This window comes from Triticum urartu, chromosome 7 (genome assembly GCF_003073215.2).
Source record: "Triticum urartu cultivar G1812 chromosome 7, Tu2.1, whole genome shotgun sequence".
Taxonomy (NCBI): Eukaryota; Viridiplantae; Streptophyta; class Magnoliopsida; order Poales; family Poaceae; genus Triticum; species Triticum urartu.
The window spans coordinates 347,155,566-347,175,971 of record NC_053028.1 but is presented as its reverse complement, the minus strand read 5'-3'; positions in this window follow the sequence as shown (position 1 = coordinate 347,175,971).

Here is a 20,406-nt window from a genome sequence, read left to right as displayed (position 1 = left end):
GCCACCTTTTGTACAAGCATTGCCGATGATGCATGTAACCCTTTGTACAAAGCCAAGCGCAGACCCTGAGCATAAATAAATGAAGCGCTAGCGCCCTAAGTTATAGCATGCATGCTAGGTCGAGTCTCGTCCTTGGTTAGGATTGATAGTGCTTAGCGGCGACTAACCCCTAGCTTAGAGGTCGAGTGTGCGTCTCTTTGTCTTTCTTTTGTCTTCTTTGGTTCACAGGACACACGGATATCCGTGTCGAACCACTTGGGGAGGAAAAGAAGATGAACAGACCAGCATCTAGCCCCCGGCAAGCCAGCATTGCCGGGGGCTGCAAGAGCAAATATTCACCCACGGCGAACCAGGGTTGCCGGGGGCTGCATCTTCAGATAAGTTCTTCATCCCTTATCATGCATTCCATTATGGACTGAGGTATGTGAAACCTCGTTTTCCCCTAAGCTACCGTGCTCCCATAACTCTAGGCCCTAGGGCTCGTTCCTGAGGCCAAGTTTGGTCATAGTCGCGGCAGCAAAAGGATGAAACAAGGAGCCAGAACCCGCCTCATCCATGCCTCCGCCAAAGGCGTGAGGAAGGTCGAGCGAAGTGGGGAGACGGCAAGGCCTGTTGCCAGGCAAGGAAATGTTTATCTTGAAGATATCAATGATTTACTCCTTGTCGTGGGTTCCACCCGCAAACAAATGACCCGTCAAGCATCCCTTTTTCATTAAAAACATTCACTCGGGTACAGTCCATAGGGAATGAAAAACATGAATGATGGGATTACAAGTTTTAAATTCAACAAAGGCCCGAAGGCTCACAAACTAAAAAGAGATAAGGTGCCTGTGATCCCTTTCTTGTCCCTCTCCTCAGGAGGCAGGTCAAGGAGGCGAAAGAGACAAAAAGAGTGCCTAGGCGAGCTACGGGTGGCAGAAGACACCAAGAGAACATCTTGGTGGCCGTCCAAAGGCTGGATGGTGATGGCGGCGCCGGAAGCAGAGCTCGAAGACGAGGCGGCAGGACGTCAGCACGCGTCGAAGGCATCGGTGCCCGCGTACTCCGACTTGACGGCCTTGCCGCCTGCCCTCTTCCTCTTCCGCAGCCTCCCAACGCCAGCCGCCCAAGGAGATGACCCCGAGAAGTTTAGGGAGCCGGCGACGTGGATGATGGGGTCGCCGGTGCCGCACGGAGCGGCACCCGACACCTAATCGAACCCGTCATCCTGCCGCCTCTACCCTCGTCGTCGCTGCCCCTGTCCTCCTCGTCACTCTCGCCCGAGGAGGAGTCTTCGCTATTAGAAGAGCTCTCCACACAGCACCTTGCACGGGTCCCAAAACACCCGAAGACCTTGACGGAGAGAAGGCCACCCTCCATCATCTTAAAATGGAGAGTGAGCCCCTCCGTCAAGCGGTGGATATGGGCAAATGTCTTTCATCCCCGACGGAGATACATCACGTGAGGGGCGGGGAAGTCGACACGGGCCCGCGTGCCACTGATCCCGCAGCCCCTCATGTGCAGCCACAACGACTCCGGCGGATGCAGCTCCATCTCCCGCGCGAATGGAGTCAGGAGACGAAGGCGACGGTGAGGCGGCCGGCGCAGCCTGACAAAGAACTCACAAGGGTCATCCCCAATGTGGCCCTCCATGGGGGGAGGAACTGCTGGCGGAGGCGAGGCCGGCGCGCCGCCTCGTCCTCCTCTTCCCCGAGCGCCTCGGCCTCGCCAACGGCCTCGCCCCCTCCCCCTTCCCCTTGCGGCTAGCTCTGCCACCACGGGTGCAGGAGAAGGAGGGACGCGTTGTCGAGCGGCGACCCTCGCCGCCACCGTTGAAGGACCAGGATTCCCTCTCTCCATGGCGGATGGAAGGGGGAGCAGAAGCTGAAGGGAGGAGGAGATGAAGGAATGTGGGACACCATCCCCCTCCCGCTCTTTATAAAGGAACGGGGTGGGGGCTCGGCCGCCCCGCTCAGCCAATCAAGACGCGGAAGGCGCAGGGAACTGGGACCGACCTGCCGCCCCAGCCCGCGGCGGCCCGGTTTCCCGCCTCCACCATTCGCCACCCCAAGCGCATGAGAGCCACGTGGCAGGCGTGTAGGACCGAGGCGACGGGTGAGGCGACCTCTCCCCACCCTGTGATCGTGGGGAGTGGACGCCTTGAAGACCACACCTCGGCCCCGTTCCGCCTCATCCCTGCCTCCGCCAAAGGCGTGAGGAAGGTCGAGCAAAGTGGGGAGACGGCAAGGCCTATTGCCGGGCAAGGAAATGTTTATCTTGAAGATATCAAGGATTTACTCCTTGTCGTGGGTTCCACCCGCAAACAAATGACCCGTCAAGCATCCCTTTTTCATTAAAAACATTCACTCAGGTACAGTCCATAGGGAATGAAAAACATGAATGATGGGATTACAAGTTTTAAATTCAACAAAGGCCCGAAGGCTCACAAACTAAAAAGAGATAAGGTGCCTGTGATCCCTTTCTTGTCCCTCTCCTCAGGAGGCAGGTCAAGGAGGCGAAAGAGACAAAAAGAGCGCCTAGGCGAGCTACGGGTGGCAGAAGACACCAAGAGAACATCTTGGTGGCCGTCCAAAGGCTGGATGGTGATGGCGGCGCCGGAAGCAGAGCTCGAAGACGAGGCGGCAGGACGTCAGCACGCGTCAAAGGCATCGGTGCCCGCGTACTCCGACTTGACGGCCTTGCCGCATGCCCTCTTCCTCTTCCGCAGCCTCCCAACGCCAGCCGCCCAAGGAGACGACCCCGAGAAGTTCAGGGAGCCGGCGACGCGGATGATGGGGTCGTCGGTGCCGCACGGAGCGGCACCCGACACCTAATCGGACCCGTCATCCTGCCGCCTACTACCCTCGTCGTCGCTGCCGCTGTCCTCCTCGTCACTCTCGCCCGAGGAGGAGTCTTTGCTATTAGAAGAGCTCTCCACGCAGCACCTTGCACGGGTCCCAAAACACCCGAAGACCTTGACGGAGAGAAGGCCACCCTCCATCATCTTAAAATGGAGAGTGAGCCCCTCCGTCAAGCGGTGGATATGGGCAAACGTCTTCCATCCCCGACGGAGATACATCACATGAGGGGCGGGGAGGTCGACGCAGGCCCGCGTGCCACTGATCCAGCAGCCCCTCGTGTGCAGCCACAACGACTCCGGCGGATCCAGCTCCATCTCCCGTGCGAATGGAGTCGGGAGACGAAGGCGACGGCGAGGCGGCCGGTGCAGCCTGACGAAGAACTCGCAAGGGTCATCCCCAACGTGGCCCTCCATGGGGGGAGGAACTGCTGGCGGAGGCGAGGCCGGCGCGCCGCCTCGTCCTCCTCTTCCCCGAGTGCCTCGGCCTCGCCCACGGCCTCGCCCGCTCCCCTTGTGGCTGGCTCTGCCACCGCGGGTGCAGGAGAAGGAGGGACGCGTTGTCGAGCGGCGACCCTCGCCACCTCCGTTGAAGGACCAGGATTCCCTCTTTCCATGGCGGATGGAAGGGGGGAGCAGAAGCTGAAGGGAGGAGGAGATGAAGGAATGCGGGACACCATCCCCCCTCCCTCTCTTTATAAAGGAACAGGGTGGGGGTCGGCTGCCCCGCTCAGCCAATCAAGACGCGGAAGGCGCAGGGAACTGGGACCGACCCGCCGCCCCAGCCCGCGGCGGCCCGGTTTCCCGCCTCCACCATTCCCCACCCCAAGCGCATGAGAGCCACGTGGCAGGCGTGCAGGACCGAGGCAACGGGTGAGGCGACCCCTCCCCACCCTGTGATCGTGGGGAGTGGACGCCTTGAAGACCACGCCTCGGCCCCGTTCAGTAAATGGGCCACGCCTCCATGACTCCCTCCGTTTATGGGGAAGGCGCGAACCGCCCCCTTTACTACAACGTGACGCATGCATGCAGAGCTCAGCCACACGCATGCCGCCCATGTCACACACGCCTCCCCACGCCGCACCACGCACGGGAAGTATGGGAAGCGCAGTGCGTGAAGAGACTTACCGCAGTAAAAACCGCCCCGCCTGCCTGTGCACTGTTTTTGGGCCTAGCCCAATGACGCGACTGCGCTTATGTGTGGCCCAGGCCCGGGGGCTCCTGTCAGTGTACAAAAAGAGGGGTACACTTTTTGTACCCCTATAACTGTGCACGGGCAGTCTGAGCCACGGGCACCTCCACACTGAGCAAAGCAAGGGAGGTGAGCCAAGGTAAGGCCGAAGCTCAGGAGAAGCAGAACGATGCCAATACCAAGACCACAAAGAGCAAACGGGACGAAGCGGACCCCCCGGCAAGATCCTTGCCGCGAGGCGGTTTTAGCAAACCTGGCAAGACCCTTGCCGTGGCAGCTCGCCCCACACCTACGGAGTGACTCACCCTCGAGTCCACTGCCCCCATGGGGCAAGGATTCGGGAGACATCCCCGTGGTGGCATGCAGATCTTTGTGAGGACATTCAAGATCAGATACACCCTTTAGAAGATGATGATCCTTGGTGGGATCCCAGCCAAGGAGGACCACAAGGCCCCCGGCAAGAGCCTTGCCGGGGATGACAGCAGGCGCCACGGCAAGACCCTTGTCGGGGCCCCGGCAAGGCCCTTGCCAAGAACACCCGTAGGGCCACCATCAGGCCCACGCCAGTCAAACCTCCACCGCTGTTCGCATGCAGCTGCCGACCCAACCAGCTGGGCAGGCACCTGCGTGGCGGCATGCGGATCTTTGTGGAGACCCACCACTGCGCCACCTCAGCTGCCTGCCTGCCTACATGGCACCAGGGTGCCGCTGGCCAGGGCGCGTGTCGACACGAGAGGGAGCGGCGATGGACGAGATAGGGCTCTCCCCCGTCCCCAATAAAGCAAGGACACCTGGGAAAGACGCATTAAATGCGCCTTGTCGTGTAATGCAAGGGATAACCTCACATCACTGTACCCTTTCCACCTCCTGTGTGCCACTGTGGCAACCCCTTCGCTATAAAAGGAGGCCCGAGGCGACCAGGAGGAGGATTCGGCTTTTTGGAGCTCCTCACGCCCATAGCTAGCTCAAGAACACAGATATACAATCCACCAAAGCAGGAGTAGGGTTTTACGCATCCTCGCGGCCCGAACCTGGATAAACGAACCGTGTGCTATCTGTTTGATCCGCTCTTCTCACGACCCCGCGCCACTAATAGCAAGGATTCTTGTGATCCCATAGGTGTCGTTCCCATAGGTGTCGTTCCCACCGACATCCTCCCTGCTAAACTAATAGCAAGGCACACATCAGGTCTGGTACACAGCATTGCATACATGATAGAGCCTATGGCTGAAGCATAGGGAACACCTTTCATTTTCTCTTTATCTTCTGCAGTGGTCGGGCATTGATTCTGACTCAACTTCACACCTTGTAACACAGGCAAGAACCCTTTCTTTGCTTGATCCATTTTAAACTTCTTCAAAACTTTATCAAGGTATGTGCTTTGTGAAAGTCCAATTAAGTGTCTTGATCTTATCTCTAAAGATCTTGATGCCCAATATATAAGAAGCTTCACCGAGGTGTTTCATTGAAAAACTCTTATTCAAGTATCCTTTTATGCTATCCAGAAATTATATATCATTTCCAATCAACAATATGTCATCCACATATAATATTAGAAATGCTACAGAGCTCCCACTCACTTTCTTATAAATACAGGCTTCTCCCAAAGTTTGTATAAAACCATATGCTTTGATCACACTATCAAAACATTTATTCCAACTCCGAGATGCTTGCACCAGTCCATAAATGGATCGCTGGAGCTTGCACACTTTGTTAGCACCCTTTGGATCGATAAAACCTTCAGGTTGCATCATATACAACTCTTCTTCCAGAAATCCATTAAGGAATGCAGTCTTTACATCCATTTGCCAAATTTCATAATCATAAAATGCGGCAATTGCTAACATGATTCGGATGGACTTAAGCATCGCTACGGGTGAGAAGGTATCATCGTAGTCAACTCCTTGAACTTGTCGAAAACCTTTCGCAACAAATCGAGCTTTATAGACAGTAACATTACCGTCAGCATCAGTCTTCTTCTTGAAGATCCATTTATTCTCGATGGCTTGCCGATCATCGGGCAAGTCAACCAAAGTCCATACTTTGTTCTCATACATGGATCCCATCTAAGATTTCATGGCCTCAAGCCATTTTGCGGAATCTGGGCTCATCATCTCTTCCACATAGTTTGTAGGTTCATCATGGTCAAGTAACATGACCTCCAGAACAGGATTACCGTACCACTCTGGTGCGGATCTTACTTTGGTTGACCTACGAGGTTCGGTAGTAACTTGATCAGAAGTTTCATGATCATCATCCTTAGCTTCCTCACTTACTGGTGTAGGAATCACTGGAACTGATTTCAATGATGAACTACTTTCCAATAAGGGAGAAGGTACAATTACATCGTCAAGTTCTACTTTCCTCTCAGACACTTCTTTCGAGAGAAACTCCTTCTCTAAAAAGGATCCATTCTTAGCAACGAATATCTTGCCTTTGGATCTGTGATAGAAGGTGTACCCAACAGTCTCCTTTTGGTATCCTATGAAGACACATTTCTCCTATTTGGGTTCGAGCTTATCAGGTTGAAGCTTTTTCACATAAGCATCGCAGCCCCAAACTTTAAGAAACAACAACTTGGGTTTCTTGCCAAACCACAGTTCATAAGGTGTCGTCTCAACGGATTTAGATGGTGCCCTATTTAACGTGAATGCAGCTGTCTCTAAAGCGTAACCCCAAAACGATAGCGGTAAATCAGTGAGAGACATCATAGATCGCACCATATCTAGTAAAGTACGATTACGACGTTCAGACACACCATTACACTGTGGTGTTCCAGGTGGTGTGAGTTGCAAAACTATTCCGCATTGTTTCAAATAAAGTCCAAAGTCATAACTCAAATATTCGCCTCCACGATCAGATCGTAGAAACTTGATTTTCTTGTTACGATGATTTTCCACTTCACTCCGAAATTCTTTGAACTTTTCAAATGTTTCAGACTTATGTTTCATTAAGTAGATATACCCATATCTGCTCAAATCATCTGTGAAGGTGAGAAAATAACGATATCCGCCATGAGCTTCAATGTTCATTGGACCACATACATCAGTATGTATGATTTCCAATAACTTTGTTGCTCGCTCCATTGTTCCGGAGAACGGAGTTTTAGCCATCTTGCCCATGAGGCATGGTTGGGAAGTACCAAGTGATTCATAATCAAGTGATTCCAGAAGTCCATCAGAATGGAGTTTCTTCATGCGCTTTACACCAATATGACCTAAACGGCAGTGCCACAAATAAGTTGCACTATCATTATCAACTCTGCATCATTTGGCCTCAATACTATGAACATGTGTATCACTACTATCAAGATTTAGTAAAAATAGACCACTCATCAGGGGTGCATGACCATAACAGATATTACTCATATAAATAGAACAACCATTATTCTCTGATTTAAATGAATAACCGTCTCACATCAAACAAGATCCAGATATAATGTTCATGCTCAACGCCGGCACCAAATAACAATTATTTAGGTCTAATACTAATCCCGAAGGTAGATGTAGAGGCAGCGTGCTGACGGCGATCACATCGACTTTGGAACCATTTCCCATGCGCATCGTCACCTCGTCCTTAGCCAGTCTTTGCTTAATCTGTAGCCCCTGTTTCGAGTTGCAAATGTTAGCAACTGAACCAGTATCAAATACCCAGGCACTACTGCGAGCATTAGTAAGGTGCACATCAATAACATGTATATCAAATATACCTTTCACTTTGCCATCCTTCTTCTCCACCAAATACTTGGGGCAGTTCCGCTTTCAGTGACCAGTTCCTTTGCAGTAGAAGCACTCAATCTCAGGCATAGGTCCAGACTTGGGTTTCTTCACTTGAGCAGCAACTGGCTTGCTATTCTTCTTGAAGTTCCCCTTCTTCCCTTTACCCTTTTTCTTGAAACTGATGGTCTTGTTGACCATCAACACTTGATGCTCTTCCTTGATTTCTACCTCAGCAGCTTTTAGCATTGCGAAGAGCTCGCGAATCGTCTTATCCATCCCTTGCATATTATAGTTCATCATGAAGCTCTTGTAGCTTGGTGTAAGTGATTGAAGAACTCTGTCAATGACACTATCATCAGGAAGATTAACTCCCAGTTGAGTCAAGTGGTTGTGGTACCCAGACATTCTGAGTATATGTTCACTGACAGAACTATTCTCCTCCATCTTGCAGCTGTAGAACTTATTGGAGACTTCATATCTCTCAATCCGGGCATTTGCTTGAAATGTTAACTTCAAATCCTGGAACATCTCATATGCTCCCTGACATTCAAAACGTCGTTGAAGTCCCGGTTCTAAGCCGTAAAGCATGGCACACTGAACTATCGAGTAGTCATCAGCTTTGCTCTGCCAGGTGTTCATAACATCTGGCGTTGCTCCTGCAGCGGGTTTGTCACCTAGCGGTGCTTCCAGGACGTAATTCTTCTATGCAGCAATGAGGATAATCCTCAAGTTACGGACCCAGTCCGTGTAGTTGCTACCATCATCTTTCAACTTAGCTTTCTCTAGGAACGCATTAAAATTCAACGGAACAACAGCACGGGCAATCTATCTACAACAACATAGACATGCAAACTACTATCAGGTACTAAGTTCATGATAAATTAAAGTTCATCTAATCAAATTACTTAAGAACTCCCACTTAGATAGACATCTCTCTAATCATCTAAGTGATCACGTGATCCATATCAACTAAACCATGTCCGGTCATCACGTGAGATGGAGTAGTTTTCAATGGTGAACATCACTATGTTGATCATATCTACTATATGATTCATGCTCGACCTTTCGGTCTCCAGTGTTCCGAGGCCATATCTGCATATGCTAGGCTCGTCAAGTTTAACCCCGAGTATTCCGCGTGTGCAAAACTGGCTTGCCTGTTGTATGTGAACGTAGAGCTTATCACACCCGATCATCACGTGGTGTCTTGGCATGACGAACTGTAGCAACGGTGCATACTCAGGGATAACACTTATACCTTAAAATTTAGTGAGAGATCATCTTATAATGCTACCGCCGAACTAAGAAAAATAAGATGCATAAAGGATAAACATCACATGCAATCAATATAAGTGATATGATATGGCCACCATCATCTTGTGCCTATGATCTCCATCTCCAAAGCACCATCATGATCACCATCATCACCGGTTTGACACCTTGATCTCTATCGAAGCATCATTGTCGTCTCGCCAACTATTTCCTTCACGACTATCGCTACCGCTTAGTGATAAAGTAAAGCAATTACATGGCGATTGCATTTCATACAATAAAGCGACAACCATATGGCTCCTGCCAGTTGCTGATAATTGTGTTACAAAACATGATCATGACATACAATAAAATTTAGCATCATGTCTTGACCATATCACATCACAACATGCCCTGCAAAAACAAGTTAGACGTCCTCTACTTTGTTGTTGCAAGTTTTACGTGGTTGCTACGGGCTGAGCAAGAACCGTTCTTACCTAAGCATAAAAAAAACCACAACGTGGTATAGTGATTGCTTTTTGATCTTCAGAAAGAACCTTGTTCATTGAATCTGATTCAACTAAAGCTGGAGAAACAGAAACCCACTAGCCACCTGTGTGCGAAGCACGTCGGTAGAACCAGTCTCGCATAAGCCTACGCGTAATGTCGGTCTGGGCCGCTTCATCCAACAATGCCACTGAATCAAGAATCAACTAGTGACGGCAAGCGATATGTATATACCCACGCCCACAACTCCTTTGTGTTCTACTCGTGCATATGACATCTACGCATAAACCTGGCTCGGATGCCACTGTTGGGGAATGCAGTAATATCAAAAAAATCCTACGCACACGCAAAATCATGGTGATGCATAGAAATGAGAGGGGAGAATGTCGTCCAGATACCCTCGTAGACCGTAAGCGGAAGCATTATGACAACGCGGTTGATGTAGTCGTACGTCTTCACGATCGACCGATCCTAGTACCGAATGTACAACACCTCCACGATCTGCACACGTTCAGCTCGATGATGTCCCATGAACTCACGAACCAGTAGAGCTTCGAGGGAGAGTTTCGTCTATTGATGAAGCTACCGACGCAGGGCTTCGCCTAAGCACCTCTACGATATGACCGAGGTGGATTATGGTGGATGGGGGCACCACACATGGCTAAAAGATCAATGATCAACTTGTATGTATATGGGGTGCCCCCCTCCCCCGTATATAAAGGAGTGGAGGAGGGGGAGAGGTCGGCCCTCCTAGGCGCGCCCCAAGGGGAGTCCTACTCCCACCAGGAGTAGGACTCCAACCCTTCCAAGAGTAGGAGTAGGAGATAGGGAAGGAGGAGAGAGGGGGGAGGAAAGGCAGGCGCCCCCCTTGTCCAATTCATACTAGAGGGGGAGGGGCGCGCGGCCTGCCCTGGCCTCCCCTCCTCTTCTCGACTAAGGCCCAACAGGCCCATTACATTCCCCGGGGGGTTCCGGTAACCCCCGGAACTCCGGTATTTGTCCGAACTTGCCCGAAACCTTTCCGAAGTTCAAACATAGTCATCCAATATATTGATCTTTATGTCTCGACCATTTAGAGACTCCTCTTCATGTCCCTGATCATATCCGGGACTCCGAACTACCTTCGGTACATCAAAACACATAAACTCATATTACCGATCGTCACCGAACGTTAAGCGTGCGGACCCTACGGGTTCGAGAACTATGTAGACATGATCGAGACTCGTCTCCGGTCAATAACCAATAGCGGAACCTGGATGCTCATATTTTCTCCTACATATTCTACGAAGATCTTTATCGGTCAAACCGCATAAAAACATATGTTGTTCCCTCTGTCATCGGTATGTTACTTGCCCGAGATTCGATCGTCGGTATCTCAATACCTAGTTCAATCTCGTTACCAGCAAGTCTCTTTACTTGTTCTGTAATGCATCATCCCGCAACTAACTCATTAGTTAAATTGCTTGCAAGGCTTATAGTGATGTGCATTATCGAGAGGGCCCAGAGATACCTCTCCGACAATCGGAGTGACAAATCCTAATCTCGATCTATGCCAACTCAACAAGTACCATCAGAGACACCTGTAGAGCACCTTTATAATCACCCAGTTACGTTGTGACGTTTGGTAGCACACAAAGTGTTCGTCTGGTACTCAGGAGTTGGATAATCTCATAGTCATAGGAACATGTATAAGTCATGAAGAAAGAAATAGCAACAAACTAAACGATCATCGTGCTAAGCTAAAGGATGGGTCAAGCCAATCACATCATTCTCTAATGATGTGATCCCATTAATCAAATGACAACTCTTGTCTATGGTTAGGAAACATAACCATCATTGATTCAACGAGCTAGTCAAGTAGAGGCAAACTAGTGACACTTTGTTTGTCTATCTATTCACACATGTACTAAGTTTCTGGTTAATACAATTCTAGCATGAATAATAAACATTTATCATGATATAAGGAAATATAAATAACAACTTTTTTATTGCCTTAGGGCATATTTCCTTCACTCAGCCCAGGTGCACAGGTACCCGGGTGCTAGCCACTGTAGGTTCGAGAGCAGAGCCGAAGTGGAAAGTAATTACTTGAGGTGGACACTCCAGCATGAGCAGGGGCGGGACCGCCAGTACTACATAGTCGCACTCTTGCTCATGCTGATCGCTCTTCTCTTCTACATCATGGTTTAGAGGGAGATGATGAAACTTGTGTGTGTGCCATGACCATGCAGTTGCACTTATTCGAGACATGACATGATCGCACTTGTGTATCGCTATTTTCGAGATCTAATGATATTTCTGTTGAATGATGATGATGATGATGATGGTATGACGAGACTACTGTATGTCTATGATATGATGAGAATAGTGTATGTTTAGTATGATCTGATGAAACTATTATATAGAGCCTGTATAAATACAGCACAAATATGTAGAGGGGTGTGAATCAGTGAAAGCGGGAACATTAGCACTAGCGCTGGAAAGCACCTAGCAGTAACGCTGGCTTAGCAGCAGCGCTTCATATGAACAAGCGCTACAGATAGTGAAAGTGCTAGTTATCGACTAGAGGGGGGTGAATAGGCAATTTTTATGGAAGTCTTCAAAACACGGGGGCTTTGATGACAAACAGTAGAAATGAACCTATTGATATGTAGAGAAATGTAGACTACACTAGACAAGCCATAGTCAAGTAAGCAATGAACTAAAAGCAGCTAGGTAGTATGGATCAGGATGGAAGATAGTATGAAGCCAGACAACAACATTATTCACACAATGAAGTCAATCAGATCATGCAAGCAGGCAATGACTTCACGAAGACAAACTATAAGTAAAGAGAGGTAAAGGATAGAACCAGTTGATTGGTGAGGACAAGGATTTGTTGGACCAATTCCAGTTGCTGTGACAACTGTACGTCTGGTTAGGGAGGCTGAGATTCAACTCAGAAGACCGCGTCTTCATCTTATTCCCCTTGAGCTAAGGACATACAGTCCTCGCCCAATCACTCTGGTAAGTCTTCAAGGTAGACTTCCAAACCTTCACAGACTTCGTTCACCGGCAATCCACAATGACTCTTGGATGCTCCGAACGCGACGCCTAACCGGCTGGAGGATTCACAGTCCTCAAGTGTAACAAGTCTTCAAATCATGCATACAGAAAGACTTCAGTGATGCCTAACACTCTTTGGCTATGGGTGTTTAGGGCTTTGTCCTCGCAAGGATTTCTCTCTCAAAAGCTTCAGAGGTGGGTTGTTCTCAAACGACAAAAGCCATGCACTAACTCTGAGCAGCCACCAATTTATGGTGTAGGGGGTGGGCTATTTATAGCCAGGAGGCAACCCGACCTGATTTGTCCGAAATGACCTTGGGTCACTAAGGAACTAACATGTGTCCAATGGTCAGATTTCAAACACAAGCGGCGGCTTGACATGGGCTGCAAGTAAAGCTGACTCATCCAGCTCTGGATAAGATTTGCTCTCATTGTCTTCACTCGAAGACATAGAATTTGGTTGAGCATCACTTCAGTCACACTGACTTTGTTCACTTCGACCCCACTTAACAGTATGGTGGTTCCTATGACTCAACCAAGAAGAAAAGGAAACTACAAAACAACTATGTCTTAGCAATCCATAGTCTTCATGCGATGTCTTCTCATGTCATAGTCTTCAATGTGAATCTCTTCACAGACCACCATTGTCCTCAATGTCTTCACACATTTTTAGGGGTCATCTCTGGTAGGTAAACCGAATCAATGAGGGACTACTACCTGTGTTATCCTGCAATTCTCACAAACACATTAGTCCCTCAACCAAGTTTGTCGTCAATACTCCAAAACCAACTAGGGGTGGCACTAGATGCACTTACAATCTCCCCCTTTTTGGTGATTGATGACAAACTAGTTGAAGTTTTCAACGGGGATAAAAGTATGTGAAAGTTTAGAGATTTAAGGCATTGTCTTCATAAGTAGCAAAAGGCTCCCCCTGAAGATGTGCATATAAGTAGTTTGCTCTTGAATGCAAATGCACATGGCAGGTTTTACTTGTGGAGATCCTCTTCAACCTATGAAGACAATTCATTATGCATATAAAGATATAACGAAAATAATGACATGCATAATGAAAAATGGACGTCTGCGGAATGACTTCATGCGGAATTTATCATCGCATCACAGAGTGGCAGACAAAGTAGCAGATGACCATCAAGTTTAAGTGTTACAACCCAAAGAACCAAATGTATCAAAAATGAGAGTTGTAACCACTTAGCAAAAAAATAGCAACCACCCATATGGACCCGCTTGAAGACTATCAACTCATATGCTTCTCCCCCTTTTGTCAGTAAGGACCAAAAAGGTTTTAAGACATAGAGCATCTACTCGTTCCCATCAGGAGTAGATGAAAGTGCAGGGTCGGCGTTGGAGTTCGGTGGTGCAGAGGAGCCTGGTGCAGTGTTGAGACGCAGTGAAGCCATGGCTGGTGAAGTGGCATCGTCTTCTTCTTCGACGACTCTCGCAACAACAGTTGCAGCTGAAGATGAATACTCAGAATCTTCAGTGGGTGGAGTTCGATGCCAGCTTGCATTGCGAGAAGGAGTGGAGTCAAATCTGTAACCCTCAGTGAAGCCATCTTCGCGAAGATCTTCTTCAGGGCATAGAAGTGTGAGACTCTTCTAGGACCTCCTACAGGCTTCATGGGCAACAAATGAGTTCCTGGTGGCCAGGTTTCTGATGTGATTGACGTCCACCAAGATGCTATGAATCTGATGCTTGAGCCACTCATGGTGCCTATCTTGTTTCTGATGCAAGGCCATAAGAAGCTCTCGGTCACTGAGCACACGAGATCACTTTCGAGGCCAATGAGCAATGGTGCTTTCAGTGGCTTCAGTAGTTGCATGATGAGGTGCACGTGTATTGCCAGCCAGAGGATAGACATGAGTTGCAGCAAGAACTCCCTCAATTGGTTGCGAGAAGCTTTGGCGATCAATATTATGAAGATAAATTGGCTCCTTGGCAGGCTCAGTGCAGATGGCTTTGACAGACATATCAACCTCAGGCAAGAAGATAAGATGGTTGCGCGCAGAGGGCTGATAGTCGATAGAAGAGTGAAGCTTGATTAAGCACATCACCCATGGAGCATAAAACTTCAGGCCAAATAGATCAGTTCCAGATGCAGCAAGTTGCCTGATGAAGAAATCTTGAGCATTGAAGCTGTTGCCATTGAGAATATAGAACACCAATGTCTTCATCGTGCCTTCAAGCTTGGCTGCGGGAGAATGTCCTTTGACGGGCCATAGAGTTACAATGTGATAAATGGTTCGGGGCAGATACTCGAGGTCTTAGACAAAGAATTCCTTAGGATATTCAGCATCTTGTGGCAGTGGCTTCATTATGCTGAGCATCTGACTCATGTTGGGCTCAGGCTTCTGAAATATGCTCTATGATGCATTCCTATGTAGCTGAAAACTAGGTTCATAGAACTCACCTGGAGTGGGAAGGGAAGTAAGCTCGATTATATCTTGAGCTTTGGCTTCATGATGCACATCGCCTATCATCCACTCAAGGACCCAAGTCTTCGGATCCCTGTTGTAGCCACGAATATGAAGAGTAGCATCAAACTATAGCAGAAGCTCTTCGTTCCAATGCTCTTTGTCAGTGACAAACTGCAGAAGGCCAACATCTCTGAAACAGTCTAGAGCTTCTTCCAAGCAGGGCAGTCCAGCAATGGCTTCACAATCCAGACGCATGTGAGGAAAGATCCGCCCTTGATTGTATAAGATACATGAGTAATAACTGCGCTGCTGAAAGCTCCAGAAGTGATCAGATGAGATCTTTGGCTTCGAGTACGGGTTCTTGGCACTGTCAAAGAATGTGTTGTGTGCCCTGAAGCTGTTCACACTGAACGATCCTGGCGATGTTGCAACACCGGGAAACCTTGGCAGTCTGGGCTTTGGCTTCTGGACCTGAGGCTTGTGCTCCACATGATATTCATATTGTGGTCCGGGAGCAGTGGGAGGAACCAGAACAGACCATCTGACAGTGACAGGTTGGCCACGGTCAAATGCTTGCTCAATAGTGTGAGGCCTTGGGGGTGGAACAACAGCTTTGGCATTGACTGTGGCTTCAGGTTGCACACTAGCTTCAGGTGCAACATTAGCTTCAGGCACCACAATATTTTCAGCCATGACAATGTCATTGGCTTCAGCAGTGGTGTTTGTGGCCACCTCAATGTTTTCAACCTCCTCTTCAGTAACAGGAGGGTCGGGCACTAACATGTTCTCCTCGAGAACAACTTCTTGAGTGACTAGGGGTGTGGCAACTCTTTCTTCTTGACGCGGTTCTTGATTTTCATCGGTTGATGCAGCCGGAATGTCTTCAACAACATTGGCTTCAGAGTCAGAGACATTAGCAGTGGGAGTGGCTTTAGGAAACACTTGGCGTGCTGCTGAGCTTTGTTGCACTTCTCCCTCTGGAATGCTCAACATAGCGACCTGTGGCCTAGGGCCTTTGCGAAGCCTGCGGAGTGCGGGCGACGCTTGTGGTGATGGAGTGGTCTGGACCATGTAGTCGTTGTCAATCACCAGAGTGGTGACTTGAGATGGTGGAGTACGGGGTGTGTCTTCATTACTTGGGGTCTCTTGTTGAGGGCGATCAGCACACGAAGCATCCTGAGCGATTGGCGTCAAAGGACGACCAATGCTGATGAGTTCGATGTTCGTGAGAACAGGCGATGATACCAGTTTGTGCTCGATCTGAGGAAGGACTTCATCATATTCTACATTGTCTTCACGACCAATGTCTTCAGCTATGATGGGGTCAACAGCTGGTACTTCTTCATCTTCAGGAGCCTCTGTGATAGTAGGCTCGTGAACTACAAGTTGATGCTCTTGGTTGGAGGAAGCAGGACGTGCAACTGAGATGGGCTCAACAACAAGTGGCTCTGTGGCAGCAGCACGCTCTTTCCGCGAAGACTTTGTCTTCGGCTTCTTTGTTGATGGAGCACCATTAGAGGCATTCTTGTGCTTGCGCTTCTTGGCATCGGCTTCAGCTGCCCTTGTCTTCTTCAGTTCTGAAGCTGCTGAGGGGACATTAGGCCTCGAGCCTGTCATGCTGGCAGGGAAGACAATGCTAGGTGCTTCCTACCTTGGTGCTTCAGTGCGTGCCACAGCAGACTTCTTCTTTTGTTTGGCAGCCATTCTGGGGTCGATGCCAGGATACCCCAGAGCCTTACGCTTCTCAACCTCATTGTGTGCTTGAACACATTTCTCAGTGAAGTATTTCATCTGCTCTCTTGAACCTTTAGCTTCCTTGTGTTTCTTGTGAAATTGCTCCTTGAGCTCAATCATCATCACCTTGAAGCTTTGAACTTATGCCACACTGAGCTTTGCCATGTTCTTCTTGAACTGCGCCTTTTCATAATCAATTTTGTTCTTCAGCTCGATGATTTTCTAAGCCACGGCCAGTTCATTTGCAATGGCTCCATGAAACATGACGCTTATGCTGATTGGCAGCTGAAGATCATCAATGCTGAGGCTTTAATCATTGAACCATTCATCAATGAAATTGTTCAAAATGTCAACGGCAAAGAGGGGCAGATCGTTGAAGATCTCTACCTGTTGCTTGCTCTTGATTAGCTGCTCAAGGGCTTCATCGCCAAGCTCGTCATCGCTGGACAGATCAATGGTTTCATCTTTGTTCCGCAGAATGGCAGCAGGTGTAAGTTCATGCCCAGAAGTCTTCTTGGGCTTCTCCGTCTTCTTGGAGACACGAGAAAGATCTTCAGATTGCACACTGGGTTCAGGAGGTGCAGTGGCCAATGGCTTCGCACGTGAAGCTTTTGGTGCGGTAGAGGGCTTCGAAGCCTTTGACTTCTTTGGCTTCTACTTTGGTGGTGTCGACGCATCTTTAGAAGCTGCATTGTCAGCTGAGTGGTCCACTGTAGCCCCCTGTACAGTTATGTAAGTGATGAGGCCTTCGAGGTTGTAGAAGGGGCCAATTTCATTGGGATTGGCATCACGTGTGCCATCAGCCCTTGGAGTAGACGGGCCAGGGTTGAAATTGAGTCCCAGGTCCTTGTTCTTTGCAGCAGACTCCTTTGCAAACTGGAAATTGCGCTTGAAGAGATTGTCTTCATGACACCATAGCAGAGATGATGGGTCGGCATTGTCTGGCTGCGGTCCATGGACCATGCAAGGATAGAAGCCTTGAGCTATGGCTTCAGACTTGGACTTGGGCTGAAGACCTCTGTATACAATATCTCCCCAGGGGCCCTTGATGGCGTTCTTTTTAGCATATTCGGCGGTTACAAATCTGTATTTGTACCATTCCTCTGCCCAATATCTTCGAATACATTGGATTCGGTTCTTGCGTTCTCCGTAGGTTTCCTCAGGATCTGTCTTGTACATTTCAAAGAGATCTGGTGGCAAGTCCTTGGTTGTATTCCCATGGTGTTGTCTGTCACCCTTCCTAGCTGATTTCTCAGTGGGCATTGTATTCAAGCTGAAAGGCTTCAAGACTATGAATGGCTTTCGTCTGCTGGTCAAACAGGAACTGGCTTCAGGAGAATTGATGTGTCGCTGTAAGAATTCTGCAAACGAATGCAGACTATGAGAACTAGGGGATTCTCCCACGGACATGTACCTGTGACAGCATTAGAGGTGCGAGGGAAGGAGAATAGGTCATATGCATTCTTAGAAGATTTTGAAGATAAATCAGTTTGAATACATTGACCTCATGGTGCAAAGACATTCACTTATTTGGAGAGAGTTGGTTCCAGATTTGTACGAATCCATGAATAAGTAAAAGTGAGGAATCTAACTAGTTGTGAAGCATAAGTGAATATACTTGGCATGATATGAGATGCAGAACAAGATAGATCCAGATTTGCAAGTTTAGAAACCACTTCTAGTTGAAGTGGATGGATCTGACGGATCAAAAGGGCAGTAAAAGTAAGATTTAATTACCACACGAAGAACTGCTAGACGAAGTTGAGAGGGAGGCCGAACAATTCAATCTCCCGTGCCCTAACATGACGGCGGAAGGCACCTACGGCAGCGGCGGAGAGAACAAGGTCCGCGGCCGGTGTGAGGACGGCGTCGAAGAAGTCGCGGCAGCTAAGCGCTTCGTCTCCGGCGTCGTCGCGAGCTAGCAGAGGCGCTAGGGTTTGTGCGGGGTGGCGAAGTGGTGAGTTGAGTATTTATAAGGAAAGGGACAGCATAGTGTAATTACGCAGGTGCCCCTAGCAATTTACATCTGAAGGACACGTGGCATGCATGCAACACATTGGAAGTTGTTCCATGTTCCCACGCATGGCTGGCTTGTCGGGTGGTCATTCCGGCTTCTCCGGGTTTCAGGCAATAAGGATATAGCATTAAAAAAAATTAATTTTTGTCTCTGTGTCTTCTGCTGACAAGGACTCAGAGAAGACAATCGAAAGTTTCAATAGAACGCATATGATTTGGATAGATAGAATCTGAGGTAGAAGCATAGAGGGGGTTAGGGTCCGATCACATTCACTTAGATCAAAAGATTCAAACATGAAGTCATAGCTATAAGTGAATGTTGTAGAGGACAGAACACCAATATATGTATATATCAATATGATACCAAATCAACATTGTGAAGATAAACATGAAGTCGAATCAATGTTGAAGATAAAACCAAATGCGAAGATTATGAAAATGTGATGCCAATTGAAAACACTTCAAGTAAGACTTTGGTGGTGGCATTACCCACCGTATAGGAAGTATTAGACCCAGACACGGCGCACAATCATCGTGGCACTCCGAAGTCAAATTCCGCATTGATGTATTCACACTTAGAGTGTACGTCTTCATTGATTGAAGATATACATTACTCCATGTGTTGCACATCTAAGTCATCAACATGCATATGTGTTAGGATGTGTGTCCAATTACAGGACATTTGAGGATTCTAAGATATTTAGCTCACACGACAACTTGCAAAACCTTTTCTCATCCAAGGGCTTTGTGAAGATATCAGCCAATTGCTCTTCAGTGTTGACATGAATGATATCAATATCTTCCTTCATGACATGATCTCTGAGAAAGTGATGACAAATTTCAATGTGCTTTGTCTTCGAGTGCTAAACTGGGTTGTTGGCAATCTTGATGGCGCTTTCATTGTCGCAGTATAGTGGCACTTGCTTCAGATGAATGCCATAGTCCTTGAGAGTTTGCTTCATCCATAGAAGCTGAGCACAGCAAGATCCAGCAGCAATGTATTCAGATTCAGCAGTGGAGAGAAACACATGGTTCTGCTTCTTTGAAGACCAACAAACAAGAGATCGTCCAAGAATGTGACATGTGCCTGATGTGGACTTGCGATCAACCTTGTCACCAGCATAATCAGCATCTGAGAATCCAACTAGATCAAACTCTAAGCCCTTTGGATACCATAATCCTAGTGTTGGGGTGTAAGCCAAATATCAAAGAATTCGCTTCACAGCTAAGTGATGCGACTCCTTTGGTGCCGCTTGGAATCGGGGACACATGCAAACGCTAAGCATGATATCTGGCCTAGATGCACATAAATAGAGTAAAGAACCAATCATGGAGTGGTATACCTTTTGATCGAACTCTTTACCATTGTCGTCGGGGCCCAGATAACTTTTGGTTGGCATTGGCGTCGTGTATCCCTTGTAGCCTTGCATTCCAAACTTCTTCAGGCAATCCATCATGGACATCTGATATTGCTCTTGCATCATGTGTCCAAACTCATCACTGTATCTTTTGTCAGTGCAGCTGAAGATAATGTCATCCACATAGATCTGGCACACAAATAGTTCACCATCGTATGTCTTCGTGAAGAGAGTGGGATCCAGGGAACCAGGTTTGAAGCCTTTGCTCTTCAGGAAGTCTTTGAGTGTGTCATACCAAGCACCAGGGGCTTGTTTG